Source organism: Rattus norvegicus, chromosome 19 (assembly GCF_021556685.1).
Source record: "Rattus norvegicus strain SHRSP/BbbUtx chromosome 19, alternate assembly SHRSP_T2T, whole genome shotgun sequence".
NCBI classification, from domain to species: domain Eukaryota; kingdom Metazoa; phylum Chordata; class Mammalia; order Rodentia; family Muridae; genus Rattus; species Rattus norvegicus.
In genome coordinates, this window is record NC_141552.1 from 70,544,577 (window position 1) to 70,564,510 (window position 19,934).

Sequence of the window (19,934 nt, forward strand, 5' to 3'; positions counted from 1 at the left end):
CATTCTGTGCTCTGACTGCCCCGGGGGCTTGCGAGTGACAGAGTAATAAACCTTTCCTTTGCTCTATCTGAGGTTCAAAAGAAACTATTATTTGAGTTCTGGGGAGAGGCATAAGTCATAATCGTGAGCTCTAATAAATGTAAATCCATGAAAAATGTTTGCTTTAAATTGCTGAGAAGCCTAGGCTTGTAAAACCACACAGCTGTCTTCCTCTCTGGAGCTCATGGCGTGCAAGAATTATCCGTCTTTTTAACAGGGAGATTTCTACACTCTCCAGAGTCTCACGATACCTAGCCAGGGAACAGTATCGTGTCAGGAGCAGCAGAAATGGATCTGTACGTAAATGGGATTTCACTACTACATTTAAACAACACCCAGACAAATGATGGCGAGGGAGTCACTCAGTGGTCCTGAGCTAACGCTTTGAAGTAGTGTGCTCCTTGTTCTGTTATTGTGACTCACTCATTGTTTTATATAGCTAGTATAACAAAGTCCTCAAGAAATGTTGGCTGGATTTAAGCTGTCCTTCCATGGGAATGTTGAGTGTAAGATCCGTGCTATGTTTGTGTTCAACATGTTTAAAGCCCTAGTTCAATTCCCACACCCCCATAAAACAAACAAACCCTTTAAATAAATGTGTATTTATTTATGTGTGTGTACACATAGACATAGACTCTGGTGCACGTTTAGGTCTCTTAGTTGACTGCAGTACTTAAATTTGAGCGCTTGCAGTATGCACTTCTGTCATGTGACTCTAGTCCCTCAGTTGTTCAACTTTCTTTTCTGAGACAGGGCTTCTCACTAAACCTAAATGTCCCTGACTGCCTCAACTGGCTGGACGGCAAACTCAGGGATTCTCCTGTCCCCTTTGAGCTGTGGGAAGACAGCTGTGCACTGTCATGCTCAGCCTTCTCATGATGTTGGGTGTCTGAACCCAGCATTCTCTCTACCCATTCGGTCATTTTCCAAGTCGGAGAATTTTTAAAGTTCTCAGAAAAAGAAACTTCATGTCCTTTGGTTTGCTCTGTTTCTTTTTGTTTTATGGGTCAGATAGTTCAGTAACTCTTGCCATAACAAAGTTCCACAGCAAATTATATGTCTCTGGGAGCCGAGATACCTAAGGTCAAGGTTCTGGTAGTGTTTGACTCTTCTGAAGTCTGTCTACTTAACTTGTAGATGGCTACATGGTTCCTGGGTCCTTCACATCGTCTTCCCCATTGTAAATGTCTATGACTACCTTTCCTCAAGAATACCTTGATGTTATGAGAGTTACAAAATCTGGAAGGTTGAACAGAAATATTTGGATGATAGGAAGTGTGTGTGTGTGTGTGTGTGTGTGTGTGTGTGTGTGTCTGTGTGTGTGTGCGCGCGCGCGTGCACGTGTATGTGTATACACCCAGCACCTCGAAAGTAACACCTACACACTACGGTTGCCTTGTTATTTCCACATAGATGGTGCTGTCTGAGGCCTCCCAGAGTTCTGGAGGAAAATAGCGACAGAAAGGAAAAAAAAAAAAAAAACTCGTGAGACAAATATAGCAGATTATTCTTTAAAAAGAAAAAATTATCTAGCCAATTTAATTTCAGTTCCTAATAGAAGAGTGAGATAAACATTAGCAAGGATGTGTAAGCATCTGTAAGATAATTGAAAAGGACAGGATGCCGGCGAGCAGCAATCGTCGCTCGAAAACCTGATTGCTCTCCTCAATCGCTTTATAGAATGACTTCATTAAAAAAAAAAAAAAAAAACTGTCACGGGTAGACATGATAATTTCGAGATCCAAAATCTTGAAATCTCACAGTTGAAGTTAGCTGGATTGTGTAGAGCAAAGGTAAGTGCGTAATAAACTGTCCAGGGTGTATGATTACTGAAAGTGGGCCAAACTGAGGGGAGTCACAGGGTCGTACGTGTATTTTCTTTAGGACCCTTGAAGGATTACTGAGGCAGTTGATTAGATCTACAGACAATGAACGGGGAATGGAGTGATCTCCTTTGTTTTGATAACTGAGCAATGGGACCAGGTATAAACGTATATACATAAACAACAGAAAAGTAGAAAAGGTTATCTTATGGGAACAGGTTGATATTGTCTGGGGAGAAGTAAGATAATGCTAAGATCAGTGAGGGAAATAGCTGATGATCAGGAGACGTTTCCAGAAATGGAAATCTAATGACAGTTGATTATTTCGAATGCGTACAGACTATGAGTGCAATTAGCCTTAAGTTCTCCAGTCTCTGTAATGGAAAAACACTAAGCAGTTGCTTTGGTAAATCATATATTTTGTCTGTCCAATATTGTCCAATTACCAGCCATAATTGAGTGGTATTAAGATTGAACTTCCTCAGCTATGGGCCTTTCCAACGGAAATGTGTCTCAAGAAAACATGGAAGAAAAAGGTACATTGTAGACAAGTGAAACCTGGACAAGTCAGATAACATTTGAGTTTGTGTGACCGTTTTGACATGCTGGATGCCCTATTCTTCTGTGGACTAACCCCAGGTACTTAAGAGGGCCATTGGTCTTTAGAGTCTGGAAGAAAGCTTCAGCATACATCCTTCATGGTAAGGATGTGTATACCTTTATAAGAAGGGTGTTTCAATCATCAAAGCTGTAATGGCGGGACACCCTTTGAGGTAGAGTAGTTTAAGAACTCAATAAGGCATGTTGCCTGTCTCCATAATTTCACATTCTTGCACTCTGTGTACATTTGCAGTATGAATGATATAAGGATTTGCTACACTGAATTATTTATATATGCTCCGGTGCTAGTAAGCAAAATATCTAGAAGTTATAGCATTATTGATATAAGGTAAATTGTTAGAAATGAAAGAACTAAAATTAGACCCTATATTGTGTTGATTTTATTTTTTAAAGAAATATCAATTTGTAAAGAAAATATTGGGAGATTTAAAATGATTTTCTTGTGGGAGGGAAAGCAGCCCATTTTTCTGTCCCCGTTATTTTAATTTGAAATCAATACTGAAATCGTTTATATTGTATGTGTTTACAAAGTAGATTTTTGTGTGCTTTTGTATTTCATTTGTGTGAAGACCTCTGGAAGATAATATTTTCTAATTATGTTCTTTTTAATGTCTGTTTCTTAACTCTGTGTCAAAGTTGATGGATTGGGTTCAGTTTTATCAATTTAGAAGGTCAAGCTGATTAACTGTCGGGTAGAACATTCCAGAAAGCTAGGATAAAGAGAATTCAGATGCCTTGAGTGCCAAAAGCTATGTTTACTGTCTGAGTGGCAATCTCATCTGTTTTCCTGAAGACAGAAAATCAGGACCCAAAGACAATAAAGGAAGCTGGACATTGCTGGTCCTGTTACTTCTGGTAGCAGCTTCCGCCATGTTTGTTAAACAGAGCAACTATGTATCTTCTTCTTAGTGATGGAGTGCTTTACTGGTTTATAACTACGGCTCTGAACTTTGTGCCATTGCAGGCTGTTAGCTTCTTTTTTTGTCACAGTTAATTATTTGTATTATCTGGGGTTAAATATGGTGATACATGATCCTACGGCTCCCATATATTAGCAAGAGCGGCTTAAATATAGCAGAGTTTCTTTTTTCTTTCCTGTCTGGTAAGTCCAGTACCCTGCAGTCAGAGCTTGTATGTGTCAGAGCCCAGTGTGAGTGCCTGCCCCACTGTCGTCTTTATTTAGTGTCCACCTCTTGGTCCAAGGTGGCTCCTCAGGTTCAGCCATGCTTATGTGACTGAAAGCAGAGGGGAGGACAGGAAAGGCCCTCCATGAAGTGCCACATAGCATTTCAGCTGTTACCTTGTTTCTACTTAGAGTTGAAGTGGAAACACCTGATGAAGTGTGGGGTCCAGTGTCCTGACAAAGGACAGGGAACACAGTGGTGTGCATCCATTGGTCCTTTCAGAGTGGACCAGCCTGAAGATGTGGCCTTTGCAGTCGCTCTGTGTACACACAGGTGCATGAGCGTGCGCGCGCGCACACACACACACACACACACACACACACACACGTGGATACAACGTAGTAAGAGCATATTTGCTTTTATAAACCACTTTTGGGTTAGTAACACTAACATGAGGTTCTGTTCTGCTTCTAAGCTCAGATCTACATTCTCTTCAGATTCTTCAGGAAGAAATACAAGCAGCTTCCTCTGGGAAGCAGTTTGTGACTGCCCCCTCCCCCAGTCTTCAGTCCACCTAAAAATTGTCTGGAAAACAATGGACAAATTCCAGCTCTCTGTTCTGTTAAGTGTCTAGTGATTTCAGAGAATGGAAGAACATTCTAGCGATAGTATTAAGAAAGTCATTTTTTTCCCCCAAATGTTATTTGGAACAGCAAAGGACAATATGTTTAAAAGCACAACTTTTAAGATGACTGAATTGGCAATAAATTCACATAATGAAAATTCCAGCAAGTCTTTATACTCTACTGGGGAATTCCTTGGTTCTTGATGTAAATTTTTAAACAGTTGATAGCAGATTTCTATTCTTTTTGTTCCTTCGATTTCAGACTTAATGCGAAAATGGCTTGCTGTGATATAAAGAATGTGGTTTGTTAGCCAGTGAGCCAGCTCGTGCATGTCTCGGTAGGCAGACATTCTAAATAGCAGCTCTGGGCAGTGGAAGGGTGACCTGCAACATTGTTACTGTGACATCATGCTTCTTACTCAGAACCAGCCAGCCGGATCTTCTGTCTGCACCCAACTCTATGCTAACCATATGTCAATTCCAGGCTTCCCAAAGTGCTTGGTATTCTCTCAAGGTGTGTGTGTGTGTGTGTGTGTGTGTGTGTGTGTGTGTGTGTGTGTGTGTGCGTGTGTGTGTGTGCGTGTGTGTGTGTGTGTGTGCGTGCGTTGGTGAGTGCATCTCTTGTGTGTCTTCATGTGTGTATGTGTATGTCTGATTGTGTGTATGTGTAAGCATGTGTAAGTAGATGTGTGGGTGGTGTGTCTCTGTGTGTGGGTGTGTCTGTGTGAATGCATGTCCATGTGTGTTTGATGCTGTGGGTCTCACAGAGGAACATGCATATACTGAGCAAGTGCTGAACACTGAGTTATATCATAGCCTATAATTTCCTCTTGTATAAGTCGATCTCTTAATCTTATATTGTTAGCCAATTTATGTTTCCTCCTCTGCTAGCACCTCTCCCCACAAGTGATATTAATTCAGTCTGAAATGGTTTGCAAGTCAAAACCATCAAATTAAGGGTGGAGGATGTAGCTCCCTTGACAGAGAGCTTGCCCAGGAGGTATAAAGCCCTGAGTTGAATCTCCAGCAACGTGTAACTAGAAGTGTAGTACACACCTGTAATCTCAACACTGGAGAGATGGAGTCAGAAAGACCGGAACTTCAAGGTATCCATTGCTATAGAGTGATTTTGAGCCTAGCTTAAACTACGTGAGGCTCTGCCTCAAAAGAAAGAAAAATTCATTCACATAAACATCTGGCTTGTGTGTTATTTGAAGGACCAATGACTGTGCCACCCTTAGGTGGAATAGGTACTTCCTCAGGCACTGGCTCATAGTGAAGGAGTTCAGATCCCTCATGTGAGCTGGAAAGGTCATATTGTTCAGACAGAAAACCTGCCTCCACTAGCTTCTGTTGTGACTGACCGAATCCAGCTCACAATGCCCTTATATGGTAAACATGCTGAGAGAACTTAAACTTTCTACTTTTAGGATTTCTCACTGGACCTGAAACTTAGTTATTTCAGCTAGACTAGCTGGCCAGGACTACTGTGGGATCCTCCAGCCTCTGCTTTCCCAGTGCTGGGGTCACAGGCACCATCCATCACATGTAATGTCTATATGTGTGCTGGGTAGCTGAACCGAGGTCACGTGGCTCAAGAAAAAAGTGGCAAAACTTAAGAATTCTGTACAGAAACGGAATATACTTAGAATTGGGCATATTATTATGGCTTCTTTATTCAAAAATATCTGTGGAATTGCCCATAATAAGAAGTGTTTACACATAGCTGCTATGCTTTGGATACAGCTGGTATCCTTTTATTCTTCTTGAGATTAAAACAATTGAAGCTTTTTCACATGGATACATTGTTTACTGGGCATATTTCTCCTCATATCCTCCTGCTCTCCCCACAGCTCTATCTTTCCTTTAGGCAGCTTTACAGTTATATTCATGCCGTGTGTGTGTGTGTGTGTGTGTGTGTGTGTGTGTGTGTGTGTGAGTGTGTGGTGTATATGTGAGTATGTGAATGTGTGTGGTGTGTGGTGTGTGTGAGTATGTGTGTATATGAGTATGTGTGTGTGTGGTGTGTGAGTATGTGTGTATATGAGTATGTGTGCAAGTGTGTGTGTGTATCTGTGTATATATAATATATACTAAATTATATATTATGTTATTATAACTACATATTTTATAAATACATCTTTTTTTTAAAGGTTTATTTATTTTATGAGTACACCATAGCTGTCTTCAGACACACCAGAAGAGGGCATCAGATCCCATTACAGATGGTTGTGAGCCACCGTGTGGTTGCTGGGATTTGAACTCAGGACCTCTGGAAGAGCAGTCAATGCTCTTAACCGTTGAGACATCTCTCCAGTCCCATATTTTATGTATATGACACCAAACACACAAAACCTAGAAATATAATTGTCTCTAGTTATAGAACAAGAGTTTTTGAAGTATTTTGCCCCCTCTCCCCATATGTGTGTCACTGTTGTGTACGTGACTATGTGGCTACGACTTTCGTGCCAGCAGGTCAAAGGTTGCCTTTGTGAGTCTTCCACTATCGTTGTCAAACTTATCCTTTTGAGACTAGGTCTCTCACTGGATCCCGAGTTTAATGATTTGTCTAGACTGGCTGGCTGGTGAACTCAAGGTCCTCTGGAATCCTTCCTTCCAGGACGGGGGTCCCACACACATGCTGTTGTACCTGTTTTTAACTGGGTGTTAGATTTTCAAGCTCACGCCATCATGGTGAGTAGTGGGCACTGTCTGTCTGAGCCATCTCTCCACCTCACATCATCTGTGTCTAAAACTTTTATTATTACATACCTTGGCTCACTGAGTAAATGCCTCCCCTCCACAGCTATCATGAAGCTCCGATTTAATATGTAAGGACAGAGCATACATTTCCCCTTGAGCCCCATGGGGACTTTTTGGGAGGTTGTTTGTGTTTCATTTCCCAGGCAGGAAAAGAGGAACGTGATGTGTATCTGGGTAGAGCTGTGCAGAGGACACTTTTCCCTCTGAGCAGGAGTAGGTGAATCTTGCTGCCTTGCTAGCTTGCTGCTCTGTGCTGCCCTCTGCAGTGGCTGGCTGCTGATGCAGGCTCACGGCTCCATTTCAGATTGTCAGAGAGCTTTGAGCATGCAGCCATCCTGCAAGGTCCCTTGGACAGAGATACTAGTGTAAGAATGTTGCCAGTTTAAATGTTCTCCAGAGGATTAAGTGGATTCCACAGCAAGTACTACATATATTTGGAAAGTGCCCCACACCACAGTGATTTCCAGCGCACACACAAATCCCCCGCTGAACTCTCTGTACAGGTGTGTTAATGGGCACACTAACTTGGGTGGACAGCCACAGAATCCGCTCATGTCGGGCTGTCTCTATGACCTGTGTACTAATGTTTAACCCGGGTTTATTTTCAGCTGAAAGCTGTTCCCGGTTTTCCCATAAGATCTGTGGCGAACTGCTTCTTCTTGCTCCATCATTAGTATTCTGAGCTCTGTCATATGCAGTTCAAACTCTTTCCCTTGTTTTCACGGGGGGGGGGGAGGTGATGGAACAGGTTGCTTAGAAACACTTGGCCACACGCTCGCAGGGAATTATCAACCTCTTCGGCACGTTTCCCTCCACATGCACAGAGAAAATTGGCTTTTGCTGCTGACAACAGTTAATTGATTGCAGGTTGTTTAAGTGGAAATGCAAGGTTGGAAGTATATTTCCTTTCATATTTATGCATTAGATGCAGAGAAGCTGTACGGTGACACTTTCCACAGGGACTGAAAGTCTCATGTCAGTAGCTGGGTCTAATGGTGTGCTTTAGGATGTTGATCTTGACACTGGTCAGCTCACAGGATTATCTTTGGTTTCTCGAGGCCATTTTTGCCATGATTCCTTGGTTCCCATGACTTCCCATAGCCATATATTTCAATGGGGTTCTGGCTAGTGCCATCAATGGGTGACACGCTTGATTAGGGGCTGGTGCACGAATAAAATGAAAACCAATAGCTGTCTGGTTATTGGTTTATCATTTATATGGTCCAGAAAAACCTTTCTTCTTTTCCTCATGCTTTATTTGTTTGAGTTAGGTCATTTTTTTTTTTTGTCTCAACTTCTAATAAAATGAATGCAATGCGTGTCTATGGGTGAATTAATTGGACTTAAGTTAATTTTTAAAGGTTCTCTGATTGGGCCGTCAACAGTCCCTCAAAATGAATGAGTAACATCCATTCCGCAAAAGCTAATCCCAGTCCATGGGGTGCTCCTGTGTACAGGACCAGATGGCTGGCTCCAGAGTTACTGTTTTCTCTGTCCAGGTCGAAGAAAAGTCTTTCTCCAATGATGATGATCCAATAAGGTTTTAACATCCATTGGGGACTTGATGTTGAAAACCCAGTTACCTTGAAATAAGGTCATTTAAAAATTTATGTTTATTTTTCTCAATTATGACCATTGCATTTTTGTGTAATGTTATATATCATCGTCTCGTAAAATAAAGAAATAAAGTGTGCACTCACTCTGCTCCGAGACTCACGTGAGTCAGTGGATTCTGTTTCAATTCCCACTGACAAGCTTATTGTTGTGGACATTTTTATGTTTGTTGTGTTTTTATTTCAGAGTGTCAATGTCTTCATGGACATATGTGCACCATGTGTATACAGTGATCTTGGAGGCAGGAAGAGGGATTCTGGAACTGGAGCTACTGATTGTCATCTACTAAGGGGGTACTGGGAACTGAGTCTAGGTCCTTAACAAGGACATACGTGTGTGCCACAGTGCACATAAGGACATCAGAGGGCAACCTGTAGAAGTCAGTTCTTTCCGTCTACCATGTGGGTCCTAGAGATCGATTCAGGTCACGCACGATGCTTGAAGGCAGGCACCTCTATCTGCTGAGCCGTCTTGCTCCCCTTCATTTGCTTTCAAGAACACAACTAGTAGTTACATTTGAGTGGTCTACTTCGTAAAGGGAAAAATTATCCATTTATAGGGAACGCGTAAAAGCTGAGGCCAACCAAAAATAGTAAATGAGGCTCTCGCACTTCAGAGAGTCACACAGCTTCCTCCTGCTAATTCACCCAAATCTGGGGTGCTGCCTTCAAGCCAGAGCTTACCAATACCCTCTCAGCTCTGTGATTGAAACCATTCCCTCTTTTATATGGAACCCTTCAGTGGTATTTTCAAGACAAGGAAAAAAAATGTGGAAAGCATTTAGAGTTAGTGGTTGTTTAGGAATTCATTTCTCCAAATGTTCGTATTTATCATAATTTGGAGGGAGATTTTCCTTTGTAGAAATTCTGTTGCTTGGATGACCTGAGAGCACGTAACTGACCAGCTGGAACCCGGTGGGATTTGCTTGCTTTCTTTTGCTAACCTAGACTCCTACCTCATTTTTCCTAATAACTTAGAAGACTAATATGCCTAATCTCCAAATTGCTAACCTTGTCTAAGCGAAACACATCACATTGGCATCGAATGCAAGACCCTACATTTAAATGGGGAAGTAATTTCACAAAGCAGCGTACCAAAACCTGAGTTGTTAGTTTAATCACAGTACGGCCGGTCGCTCTCTTAATTGGATCAGTCCCTGTTTTCTCCAAAGTTTACATTCCAGCGGCTCCTTGGGTTTGTTATTCTTTGGTTGTGTCATTTTCTTTATTTCCCAGATACGTACGATTTTACTTTTGTGACTTAGAATTATTGCTAGTTTTGCAGTCACATGCTGAAGGAGAAGCCTGCGACTGTTCATGTTTTATGGTAGATGATATACAAAGCTTAATCCTGACTCACTGGGTTGTAAAATCCAAATAAATCCAAATTTATATACGAAAATGACTTAGAACAGTGCGTACCTTCTACTGAACTCAAAAGTTAACATGCTGTTATCTTCATTGTTACCAGTGTTGTCTCACTGATGCCATCACACACACACACACACACACACACACACCACACCACACACACATACCACACATACACACATCACACATACACACACATACACACATACTACACATACACACATCACACACACATACACATATACCACACATACACACATCACACACACACACACCACACATACACACACTACACATACACACACCACACATACACACCACACACACACCATACATATACAAATATATATACATACCACACATACACACCACGCACACACACCACACACACACCACACATACACAAACCACACATAAACATACCATACATACACACCACATACACAGACACCACACATACACACACCACACACCAAATATACACACACCACACATACACAAACATATACACATACCACACATACACACCACGCATACACACATACACACCCCACACACACACCACACACACACCACACATACACACACACACATGCACACCACACATACACATACCACACATACACAAACCACACATAAACATACCATACATACACACCACACACACACACCACACATACACACCACACACCAAACATACACACACCACACATACACACACACCACACACACACCACACACACACACACACACACACACACATGCACACCACACATACACATACCACACATACACAAACCACACATAAACATACCATACATACACACCACACACACAGACACCACACATACACACACCACACACCAAACATACACACACCACACATACACAAACATATGTACATACCACACATATACGCACCACACATACACATACTACATATACATATACCACAAACCCACAGCACACTTATACACATATGTACATACCTATACACACATATACATATACCACAAACATGCCTGTATATTCTGTGCTTCAAAGCTTTCTGCTTCAGTTTCTCTGTTGGTATCGGGATTCCTTAGGATCGAGAGTCTTAAGCTCTGTAAACTTGATTCAGAACCAGAGAGAAATGAGTCCCTTATACTTGCTACTGCAAGCTATGTGGAACTTTTCAACTATCTGCTGGATAGAAAGTGGAAAATCTAATTTGGTGTGGTGGTGAATATCTGTTGTTAGCCTAGCTCTTGGGAAGGAGGGAAGCAGCTGGAGAAACCCAGACTAGTGTGGCCTACATCGTAAAACCTGTTTCAACAAAACAAAACCTTAATTTGTGCTACCTTTCGTGGAACTAAAGGATCAACATTTTAGAATTTAAAGAGAGGTATCGATTTTAGTTCCTGGTTTCACCCTCCCCCCACTCTTCACACCCCACCTTCATTACAAAGGAGTTGACTGTGCTTCTAAACATATGTCTCAGTCATTATGAGCTCTTGCTCTTCTTGCAGAGGACCCATGTGGTGGCTCACAACTGTCTGTAACTCCAATTCCAGGAGATATGAGGTCTTTTCCTGACCTCCACAGGCACTACATCTACTTGGTGTGCATACATACATGAAGGTGAAGCTGGTGTGCATACATACATGTAGGTGAAGCTGGTGTGCAAACGTACATGTAGGTGAAGCTGGTGTGCATGCATACATGTAGGTGAAGCTGGTGTGCATACGTACATGTAGGTGAAGCTGGTGTGCAAACGTACATGTAGGTGAAGCTGGTGTGCAAACGTACATGTAGGTGAAGCTGGTGTGCATGCATACATGTAGGTGAAGCTGGTGTGCAAACATACATGTAGGTGAAGCTGGTATGCATACATACATGTAGGTGAAGCTGGTGTGCAAATGTACATGTAGGTGAAGTTGGTGTGCATACATACATGTAGGTGAAGATGGTGTGCATACATACATGTAGGTGAAGCACTTGTCTAAAATAAAAACAGGCAACTCTAGAAGCAATACACAAACGAGAATAATTTAAAACACAGATGCAGGTTGCGTATGCTTCAGAGTGTTGAGCACTAATCAGGGGAATAAACAGCTTCCTAGGAATTTAAGCTGAGAGTTCTTAACAAGATTACACACATACTTTTTCTTTTGTTTTCCTATTCTTGCAAGAATTTCCTCTGAGATTGATTTTTTGTCTTTTAAATCTTTGCTTGAAGGAAATGAAAGAAACACTCCTTGTTATTTTTGGAGTTTACCTACCTCTATTTTTATTTTAGGAAGAAAATAGTCTGTAATAACGAGATAGGGATCCATGTGGTCTTGCGTGTCTAGTTGCCGAAGTGAGAAGGAGAGGCTCAGTCAAGCTGCCATGGCTCAAACCTCATTTAAAGGCAGAGGTGACCCTTGTTGCATCTGTTCCCTAACATTAACAGAAAGAAATGTAAATTTGGTTGTACTCTGTCAGGGTTTTTCTTGCCTTCCTTTTAAGAACATTGCCACCACTTAAGGCACGATATTGTTTTTAAGCATTCCAAGTTTATTTCAAGCATAATTTCTCCTATTTGAAATTTTACATTAGGATCAAAATCAGCTTTCAGGTCCCACGTGAAGTTTCTTCCCAGGCCACTGTAGTCTCATGAGGTGACTGTGATACAAGGTAGGTTTTCTTCTTTGGCTGGTGCCGTGTTGCTGTCTTGGAAATTTCTTAGCCATGACTTTATTTTGAAGGAAAATATAGCTGTTCCTTCTAATAATGAATTCTGCTTATCTGGGCTTGACATTGTTCTGAAGGGGTTGAGGGTGTAGGTCATTTCGAACGAGGAGGGTTATGGTGAGCAAGCAAGAGGCCCTGTGCTCAGTCTCTAGTACCTGAGCTGTAAATCAGACCAACCCTTTTTTGCTTTTGTGTATGAAGAGACCTAAGAAAATGGGAAGAGTCGAATAGTATTTGAAACAAATGTTAGGGGAAAGAGTCAGGCAACTGACTTGGGTGCATTCCTTTCAGTTCAGAGAACACCCGTTCTGGAATCTGGCGATTACCTCTTGGAGTCCAGTGTCTCCTCTCAGTGCTTGCAAAATGCTGCTTTTGAGGGAGGGTGGGTTGTCTGGATGTGCCTGGGGTCGCACAGCTCCATTTAAATCACTGTTCTTAGAACCAGTCCTTTGTTATTTTTAACAATGAGACTGGTCTCTCTTTTTCTTAATTAGATGTGATTGGCTCCTTTACTTCTGATTTTGCCACACACCTACAGACGACAGTTTTAAGTGTGCTCAGGGTGGTAGGTGGTGCCGGCAGATTGACCCCTTGGATACAAGGTGCATAGCCACAGAAGACATTGGTGTTCCTCATACGGAACCTACCTCTCTAGTTCTCCAGGGGACAGAGACGGTGCTAGCCAGGTCTCTTCTCAATAACAGAGAAATGCTTCAGAGGAAGAGGTCTAGGCATAAATTTAAATATTTTAACATCAGGTCTGTTTTCTTTCTTTCTTTTTTTCAGAGCTGGGGACTGAACCCAGAGCCTTGCGCTTGCTAGGCAAGCGCTCTACCACTGAGCTAAATCCCCAACCCCCAGGTCTGTTTTCTAACCATCCTGGCAACACAGTGGTAGACAGGCGGGTGTCCGTACCTCTTGGTCTCTGTTCTTACATCTTTATCTGTTTATGTCAATAGCCACTCCATTGCTTCTTTAAAAGCTATTGGGTGCCGGGTGTGGCGACACATGCTGGGAGGCAAATCTCTGTGAGCTCCAGGCCAGACTAATCTCCGTAGCTAGTTCGAGGCCAGCCAGAGCTGCACTTCACAGCCGTGCACATTTCTGCCCTTGTGTGGACTAATGGGCTTTAAGGAGTGCTCTTCAGATGAAGGGGGCATGTGAGGGTGGCAGCTCTGAGAGGTTCATTTGCTCACAGTTAGGTAAGACTCTGCCCTGAGGGCACAGTTTCTCCCAAGGTTCTTATTTCACAAATGACTTGGTGACCAAGTGTGTGATTGTGAGTATATCAGTGTGTGTAGGTGTGTCTATCTGTGCATACATGTGTATGCTTATGTGTGTACATGTGCATGTTTGTGTACATGTGTATATTTCTGTGAGTGCATATGTATATTCATGTGTGCATATATTTATGTGTGCATGTATATATTTATGTGTGTACACATGTATGTATTTATGCATGTACATGTGTGTATTTATGTGTGTGCATGCGTATATTTATGTATGTGCATCATATATTTATGTGTGTGCATGTATATATTTTTGTGTGTGCATGTGTATATTCATGTGTACATATATGTGTGCATGTGTGTATTTATGTATGTGCATGTATATATTTATGTGTATGCATACATACATATTTATGTGTATTCATGTGTATATGTGTGTGCATGCATATATTTATGTATGTGTGCATGCATATATTTATGTGTACATACATGTATATATACTATGTGCATGTATATGTTTATGTGTGTGAGGCTGGCTCTTAGGCAGACCCATTAACCTCCTGGTTTCTGCAGGACTGCTCTCCACGAGCAGCTACAAATTGCATTTCCTGTTATTAGTTTCCTGTGTGGCAATCATTCTTGACTCGTCAATACTGCTGCTCTTTATGCCCACATCTTTATAGAGGAAGTGGCTATAAATAGAGAGGCTAAATTATGTTTAACATACATTTAAAAGAAACGCTGGAAGGATCTGGACAGTTTTAGAAATGTTTGTTTACAGTTCTCAAAATAGAACATCTTGAAGTGATTCCATATTTGTTTTTAAAGATGTATTTTTATCTTTATGTGTGTACATGTGTGCCCATGTGTGTGGGTACTTGTAATGACCTGTTTACGCACGCATGTGGAAACCTAAAGTTAACCTGAGGTGCTATGAATCCATGGGCTCCATCTTCATCATTTTTTTAAAAAAGATAATGTATCCAGCGTGGCCTGAAAATGATTGAGTAGGCTAGGATGCTGGTGACCACCAGGCCTCTGGTTTGTCTCCATCTTTTTAGTACTGGGTTCTAGGCGTGCACCATCATGACCTTAAGAAGACACGATCTTTACTATATATTTTGTTTATCAATCTATTCCTGTACACGTGTGTGTGTGTGTGTGTGTGTGTGTGTGTGTTCAGAGGACAGTCTGAGGGAAGAAGGAATTGGTTTTTCCCTTCCACCCTGTGGGTCCTGATGGAGCTAATTTGTCAGGCTTGGCAGTGAGTTCCTTTATCCACTGAGCCATCCGTCTCACCAGCCTCACGGTAGCTTTTGTACATAAATTCTGGAGACTGAGCTCAGATCATTGTGCATGTACCTTATTGATTAAGGGAATTTCCCAATCCTTCAAGATCTTACTTTAAAAATCTGCTGACCTGGGGCTCCAGCAGAAGGGGTAGGTCTTGTGTCAGCTGGGCTCTGTGGGTGTCCCAGCTTGGCGTGGGTTTTGGGGCAGGAGTCTTTTGACCTTAGTAGCATCAGATCAGTAACCTGTTTTATTTGGGCTGCGGAAGAACAAAACGGATGCTATTATCATTAAAAACAAAGTCAGACATTCTGCTTCGGTCAATTTGTTTAATCTCTTTCTATGTAGTATTTCATAAGGTGCTACCTTGGGACTTTTATGTCACAGTTCCTGTCGTAAAAGCAAAAGAACATAGCATGAACTTTTGTATGTATTATGGAATGACACTAAATTACGACTTGTATGTAAAACCCGCTGCATTGGTTAGTAAAGGGCAAGCAAAGGTCTTCCTACATCTTTGTTCTCTCTCTCTCTCTTTCTCTCTCTCCCTCCCTCCCTCCCTCCCTTCCCCCTCCCTCCCTCCCTCCCTCTCTCTGTGGCTGAACAAGTCAGTGAACTCTCTGTTGCGTCTTGGAAGTGGGGCTCAGGAGCTCTTTGGGGGGGCGGGCGGGTCCGTTTCCTCTTCTCCACCACAGGCTTCTTATTTCCAAGGATGGCACTGGCCCTGCGCATGGCCGCCATACACAGATCGGGGCGGTACTTGTTCTTTCGGATCACGTGCCTGATGCTGCTGGGGGTAGCTATGGAGTTCTTGTTGATGGCGGTCCTCACGTAAGAAGTGGTAGGTTTTAGCTGACCGGATCTGCGTTTCCTAACCACCGTGACTCCTTTGCCATCAGCTGTGGGCTCCACTCCGGCGGTGAATTACCGCACTTCCGTTGTAGCGGAAGGAGTTTCGGGCCTTCAGATTTTTGGGCTCCTTATTCCTCTTGATCGAGAAACTGGAGCAGTTCCGAATGACCACCCGCAGGTGTGCGGACATGGCTGCGGCTCCTCTCCCTATGGCGGCTGGAGTTTTTCACATTTCTGGCTGAATGTCCTGCATTCTGTGGACTCGTGTTCTCCCTACACTTAGCCTTTCCCCTGTGACCATCCATTTGCCTCCTTTGTGTACCTGGATACCAGAAAGGACCAAGTTCTTTTTGTAGAAGATTTCGAATGTCTCAGACATTACTCAAAGCGTGCATTTTGCTGTAGATTCCACTACACTCCAAAGACACAGAAGGACTTTCCCTTTGTCAGATGTGTTTGGTGGCCTGCCTAGATACGTCTCTAGGGACCTGGCTTCCCATCCCTTTCAGAGATACACGTGTGCCCTTCATATTTGGAGATTAAAAAGTAGTTCAAGGCTTTGCAAAGTAGATGCCACCGTGCACTGCCTGGCGCCATTCCTCGATCCCATTATGAGAATGCGTGACTCGGCCATCAACCCTGTGAGTTCTGAGGACCCGTTCCTTGCACTGTCATTAACGATACCCCAGGACCAGGAGAAGAGATAGATGATGCCGGGTTACTCCTTGTCAGACTCCATTTATTCACCGGCAGTTCCAGACATTATCCTTCTGTTCTGGAATTTAACAAGCGGGGAAAAGTAGGAAAAGTCCTGTGTTGCCATAATTCACATTTTACACTTGTTGCTTACATTTATGATTTGGATCCCCTTGCCCGCAGTAAGGAACTCGATTCCCCCATCCACCCATGCTCCTGCAGGCAACCTTAATTAAACTCAGGGAGTTTCACACACAAGAAGAAATGAAAGGAGAGAGGGACTTTGGGAAGAAGTTTACATTGAGAGGGAAAAGAGAGGATAATGGTGTGAAAATGAAAATACCATATATATATATATACATATATGTATACACACACACATATATGACACACGCGTGTTTGACATTGTCAAATAATAAATAAAAGTAAAAACAGGAACTGTGAAGAGCCACAGGCAATTCATGGCTTCCGAGAGCGGGAGAACCAGTCTTCTCCAGAGACATGTCCTCCCCATCCCCCATAGTTACTCGATCCCAAGGTGAGCTCTAAATGCTTCCTCAAACAACCACATGGAATGGCTATACCTATACATACATGTACATGTGTAGCAGCAGCTGTGAATTTGTGGAGCCACCGGAGAAGAGCCAGAGGAGGAGTTGAATTGATGTAAATACAGTGCCCAAGCTTTGTGTGTGTGCGTGTGCGTGTGTGCGTGTGTGTGTGTGTGTGTGTGCGTGTGTGTGTGTGCGTGTGTGTGTGTTGTGAGGAGGCAGGGTCTCATGTAGCTCAGGGCAGCCTTGTAGTGGAGGTCCCACCATGCCTGGTTTTATTTGTTGTTGATCAAACCCAGTGCTTTGTGCGTAGTAGGCCTGGACTCTACCAACTGGGGCACATCTACCAGACCCTGCCCCTGGATCAATCATTACTTTTTATATTATTTTGTTTCAGTTTTTGATGAGAGTCCTGCTGTTGTCAGGGCAGGCCTGGGAAACCCCTCTTCTCTAGCTTTGGTTTCCAGAGTTCCACTGTACCACTCTGCTTTCACAGGGTCCTCAAGGAGAGGATGGTGCCATCCAGGTAGATAAAGGTGCAGCAGCCTGTTACTAAAGATCAACCTGCAAGTGAGGACCCCTCCCAGGTGCACTGTGCGTCAGAATCACCTCTTGAAAATACAGGCCATGAGGAGTACCTGGTTCTTGGGTTCTGGATGCTTGATTCTTTTGATGCCATGCATTTAATTTGGCCAGATGGTCTTCAGAAGTGACCAGATGAACTGTCTTGATAGAATTAAACTTATTCTCTTAATGGGATATAATTGCACAATAAATTACCCTGGGTTTGCACAATGATTAATACACGCAATGTTCCAACTTTTAAAACTGTTGCTTACTTGTTAGAGGAGATGTTACCCATCATCAATCAGGGTAACAGGTGCCTGAGCTTGATCTTCATAGGTTAAAAATTCAGGCAAGCTATTTGCCTCTCTTGGGCCTCAGTTTACTCATCTCTAAAATAAAGACCAAAGGTACACGTACCTTGTAAATTTGTTGTCAAAGATGAGTTGCAGTGAACTAGTGTTCCGTGTCTTACTTTAAGACGAACTCTAGACAATCATATTCATGACCTGTAAACATAGACCGAGATAGTAAAATGTTTACTCATTCTCACAAAACACGAACAATTCAACTGTTTACTGCAGATACACGCAAGCACTAGGACATTCATGTGAAAGGGATTCAGATGTCTGGGACCTGTTTTACGTAACCATTGAATCTCAGAAAACTCAGCGATTCTGTGAAGGACCCTGCTTTTTGCTGAGGGACAGAGGGAGCAAAAGTGTCACCCACACAGGCTGGAAGCCTGCACCCAGGCTCTTAGTCTTTCCTAAGGATGGGGAGCTTGGGCCCACTTCGGTTTTTCATGGTAAAGTCTGAAACTGGAGTGAAGTGACTCACCTAGCCAAACATGGCAGATAGATGTGTGAAACTAATTTGCATCTGTTAGATGTGTGCTGTATTGTTTTATGTTTAAAGATCAGTAGGATTTGTTTGTATAGAAATTAAAATGGCAAATATTGGGCTACACACACACATACACACACACACACACACACACACACACACACACGGGCAGGAGAAAGAGCTTACTCCCTGGATACGAGTCTGTTGTGTAAGGGACGGTTGGTGAGATATGACACTCTCGAACTGTGGTTCTCAGCCTCCCCAATGCTGTGACCTTTAGTACAGTTCCTCACGCTGTGGTGACCCCAACCATAAAATTACTTTCATTTCTACTTCATAACCGTAAGTTTGCTACTGTTAGGAATCATAATGTGAGTATCAGATATGCAGGATGCAGGATATCTGATATACCGTAATGGTCACGATCCAGAGGTTGAGAGCCACTGCTCTAATGTTATCCCCCTCCCCCCGTATTCCTTCAATGTCAGGGCATCACGACATCACTGATATACCTTCATTATTTTTGAAGTTACAGATTTTGTGTACAGAGAAGAAATTATTTCCAAGATACAGTGTTCCGGTGTCGTCTCACTGGATCAACTTTTCCTGATGAATGCGTTTCCTTATTAAATGTAAATGGGATGTGAGGCCTTTGATAACCTTTAATCATTTCAGTAGAGCCTCATGACTTCATCGACTCATTCAAAAAGCACACACTTTAAATGCTGGTTGTCAAGATGATAAAAACCAAAAAACATTATTTTTGCCTATATGAAAGATAGCATTATTTTTATAATCAGAGTAAACGGAAGGGTGACCCTCAAAATTAGGTTGTGTGTGAACACAGTTGGGGGATGCCATGTCCTGGTTGGTGTACCCGTGTGACTGGTGTGAGTGGATGCTGTGTCATGGTTGGTGTAGCCCTGTGTGACTGGTGTGTGTGTGTGTGTGTGTGTGTGTGTGTGTGTGTGTGTGTGTGTGTGTGTCTGTGCATGCTGTGTCATGGTTAGTGTAGCCCCGTGTGACTGGTGTGTGTGTGTGTGTGTGTGTGTGTGTGTGTGTGTGTGTGTGTGACTGGTGTGAGTGGATGCTGTGTCATGGTTGGTGTAGCCCTGTGTGACTGGTGTGTGTGTGTGTGTGTGTGTGTCTGTCTGTCTGTCTGTCTGTGCATGTTGTGTCATGGTTGGTGTAGCCCTGTGTGACTGGTGTGTG

At 42.7% G+C, this 19,934-nt stretch overlaps 1 protein-coding gene and 1 pseudogene across 30 annotated transcripts in view; one reads left to right on the plus strand and one right to left on the minus strand.

The window, feature by feature from the left end:
* The window catches only part of LOC147999629 (large ribosomal subunit protein eL28 pseudogene), a 55,918-nt pseudogene extending 39,663 nt beyond the window's left edge, over positions 1-16,255 (minus strand).
* Pard3 (par-3 family cell polarity regulator) overlaps positions 1-19,934 on the plus strand; it is a 549,750-nt gene that overhangs the window by 165,763 nt on the left and 364,053 nt on the right. The window lies entirely within an intron of this gene.